Below are 4,409 nucleotides of genomic sequence, written 5' to 3' on the forward strand. Positions count from 1 at the left end.
GAAATCCAACAGACACAAATGACTGAGGCATCTTTGAAAACATCCTGGGCCTAGCTACTAGTCAAAAAATACATATTCTTATCTATCAGACTGGAAGAAAAATAAAGGCTGATAACACCCAAAGTGTCAACGAGGATAAAGGGAAATGCATTTTCATTTGCTAGTGGGAATATAAACTGGAATAACCTTTTTGGAGGGCGAGTGGATGTAGCTATGAAAAACCTTCACTGTGGCTTTTGGTCCAGAGTAAACCCACTACAAAGACTCCATCCTTGAGTCCATATAAAAATGCACAACATGGGCGATGTAAATGCTTTGGAACCAGAGAGAGGAGGTGGCTACACAATACCGTGAGTGTGCTAAAATGCCACTGAACTGGGCACTTTAAAGTGGTTAAGTGAACACTATGTGAATTTCACTTCAATAAAGAGTTTTTAAAAATTAAAAAAAAAAATTGAAATGACTCACAGTAGGTGTATGGAAGTATTCACTGCAGCAAGGCTGGATTCCATCTGAATGTCTGCCCACTGTATGCTTGTTAAGCATGATACTAATATATCCATGGAGCTAACAAAAATGTCAGAAGTCTACATTCTGATATAGAGTACATACGATGTGGTGAAGAAGGAAAAAAGACCTTGTAGGACAGAATTCATATATTAGTGAAAAGCAAAACTAAACCCCACCACCAAATCTGGTTTTATATATGTAAATAGTCTGGAAGGATACATACCATTGCTATACTTATCTACCTCTGGGTACATTTTTCTTTAGAGATATGTTACGATTTACATTTTTTAAAAAACTGTTACTTTTGTAAAACACACAAAAAAGGGAGGGGAACAATTTTAAGAGTAAGACAAGCTCTGATAGGCTGAGAGGCAAAGACACCCCAGTAGTAATGAGCACAGGTTGGGCCAGGGACCAAGGCTCCTCAGAAACGGATTCCAGGACTGGGCACCAGGGGTACAAGAAGAGCCTGGAACATCTTATTAAGTCAGAAATTACAAAAATGTTCAACAAAAATGTCAGGACACAGAAAGCAACCTCAAGAGGCTCCCAAGTGGCCAAATGTGGAACTATTTGAGAACCAAAAACAGAACACAAAAGGAAAATAAGATCTTCTAGACCACTGGAAAAAATGGGAATCCATCAGTCCATAACAAATATAAACAGATATATAAAATAACTGGGGGGGGAAGGGAGGGAGGACGGACTGGTAAATTAGGAAGGAGTGCCAGAATGGAACAGTGTTTTACGACCATCACAGGAAAGATGAAATCTAAAAAATCTAAAACAACAATCATCAGAAGAAAGCCTGAATCAGGTCAGACTGTGATCTTCGCTAAACCACGAAGGAAGTTTGATGAGGAGCAGGATAGTTAAACATTTCGTCTTATAGTAGAACGTCTCCAGAAATGGCCTAGGTTGTAACTCCACCCTTCAGAGTAGAAACCACCTTAACCAAGTGTGTCAACCTTGCCCTGCGTCTCCCTTCCTTGCCACGCTGGGACATTCCTCTTCCGCCAGCTAGCCAAGAGGGGCCTGTGAAGAGGATGGCCCAGCTAAAGGAGATTGCGTTTCGGTCTGGCACGGGTGCCAGCAGCATTCTCCACAGTGCCAGCACTCTGCCCTCCTGGCTCGCTGCCAGGCACCTCCGGGCACTCTACCCTGCGGCATAGGGCAGGCGGCATGCTCCTGTCGGAGGCTGGAGCCTCAGACTTGCAGGGCCCTGCTCTAAGTTTCCTAGTTCCTTGTCCTCTCTCTCTCGACCCTCTGGGTGGCAGCTGTTTCCTACTAAGTTGCTTTCGGGCCTTTTTTTTTTTTTTCCTTTAACCCTTTTTCATAGTTAACCAGTCTTTACCACACTCAGCAATCGTTTCTATCATTTCCTGCTTACACTTTTCCCCCCACTGGGCCCTGAATGTTACACCAGGTGATCAAAATAAACATCCCCATCGTGGGCCAGATGACACTGTGTGCTCCCGTTGTTACACCCTGAGAGGACGCGTGACATGGGTAGTGCTCCAGCCACCTGGAATGCAAAACCTAATCTAACCAAGAGGGAACATCCGATAAACCCAAAATGAGCAGCAGCATTTAAAAGAAGGGACTATATTCTTCCAAAATGTCAATGTCATAAGATTAAAAGCTATGGCAATGTTCTAAATTACAGGAGACCAAAGAGAAAGGACAGCTAACTATAACACCTGGTCCTTGACTGGATCCAGAACTGGAGGGGAAATGGTATAAAGGATGTTGTGAGGTCAAATGAAACACAAATGGAAGGTTTAAGTATTGTATCAGTGTTCCATGTGCTCAATTAGAATATACTTATCCTTAGGACATACCCACTGAAGTACTAAAGGCCATGATACTGGTGCAGAGAGAGACAGCACATGCAAGAACACAAATGACAGGGTAAGCAGGGCAAAATGTGAATATGTCAATCTAAATGAAGGGTTTTGAGGCCGCCTTGGATGCATCATTCTTATTCTTGTAATTTTTCTGTAACTTTGAGATTATTTCCAAATAAAATTAATTTAAAAAAATTTTTTAAAAGCCAACAAGGGAGCGCTGGGGTGGCTCAGTGGGTTAAGACTCTGCCTTCGGCCCAGGTCATGATCTCAAGGTCCTGGGATTGAGCCCCACCATCAGGCTCTTTGCTCAGTGGGGTGCCTGCTTCCCCCTCTCCCTCTGCCTGCTGCTCTACCTACTTCTGATCCTCGCTCCCTTTGTCAAATAAATAAATAAAATCTTAAAAATAACCAAACTCAACGGGATATGGTTGCAGTTCTTAGCTTCACTGCTCTCTGGAAGCTCTCAAGGATCTGGGATCCAAAGTTCTCTAGGTGATTCCAATGTGCAGACAATGGTGGGGAAAGTGGCACAGCCTGAGGGCTCATCCATTAAATTCAGACCAAAAAAGTGGCTCTTTTGCCCTCTGAAGAAATAAGCACTGGGGAAAAGAACTTCAGGGTAATACAAACTCCTAGTCCACCATTAAAGGGAGGAAGCTGTTCTTTTGCCAGGCAAGCAGAGAATGAGTAAAGGAGTGTGTGGGCATCTTGGGCAAGTTCAAAGGGTAGACTAGAATGGCCTATCTTCCCAAAGCAATTTCTTACTTTGGAGGCTCAGTTCTGCTGAGGGCAACCAACCTCAGTCCAGATCATCGCGCACTCCAGCTCCAACCTGTGACGGGGAAGCCACAGAATGATACACATAAAAGACCGGAAGGGGGAAGAAAAGAAACAGGGCTGGAGGGGAGAAGGCACTAGTGAAAGGTTGTGCGGACAAGCAAAACATCCCTGCCTGCTGTGCAACCTGTAGAGGGGGGATGGGTCAGGGGACATATCAAACCATCTGTAGTTCTCAAAAACCATGACTTGTTTTAGTTAATTTCCACTTTATGAACAGGAGTTAGTTTTTACTCCTCTCTCAACACCTCCATTTTCAGGCAGGACAGACTTGCATAATTTCCCCCAAAACTGACAGATCGAAAACAACGTGAACCCATACCCCTAGATGTGGTCCTTATTTACTCCCTAGCTCTGTTTCTGTTTCCTCAACTGACTGAGCCAGAAACCTGGGCCTCATGCTAGACTCCTTCCATCCTCTCCCTTCTCACTGTCCCACGTGCAACCAGTGATGGAATTCCACCACCCTCCTCCCCACTGCCACCAACAGTGCCCTACTCCAGGCACTCCCACTCTCCCCCAAACCACGACACCCACACCTCACTGAAGCCCAGTCACATTCTCTCCAATCATTCTCCCTGCTGCAGCCACAGGGACATCCACAACACATCCATTGGCACATACTCGGCTGCCTCCATTTTCTGGTGATCTTGCACCTTCACAGAATGTCATGGGACACTCTAGAGGACTTGTGCTTTGCCACTTCAACTTCTTTTCCCAGCCCTGTATTTTAAGCTCCAGGAACAATAAGCTACTTACAGCTCCCTGCACACTCCAACCCATCTCATACTCCTGTGTATCCTCTCCTGCAAAGCCTATCCAAACTCTGAGTTCAGGCCTCTTCTCCAAGAAGTTGGCCTCTGACCCCTCTGGGTACCTCCTCTGCACTCTTTTGTTACTACAATCATGTAGGGAAATTATCTGCTTCTGTATCTGTGCCTCCTATAACAGGACTCCACATTACCCTTAAAGGCAAGGAAGGCACCATCACTGTATGCCGGTGTATCACATCACTGTATGCACATGCTTAGCTGTTCCATATTTGTAGGATATACTGGCTGAAAAGCATCCGTGGTTTTCTGGATCCCAAGGCCTTTAGAATTTGGCAATGGATATAACTAAAACACATGCAAATCATGACAGCACCAACATTTAAAACATTACACTGCTGCTTGGGAACTGAAGTATCCCCAAATAATTAAAAAGTACATG

Source organism: Mustela nigripes, chromosome 13 (assembly GCF_022355385.1).
Source record: "Mustela nigripes isolate SB6536 chromosome 13, MUSNIG.SB6536, whole genome shotgun sequence".
Taxonomy (NCBI): Eukaryota; Metazoa; Chordata; class Mammalia; order Carnivora; family Mustelidae; genus Mustela; species Mustela nigripes.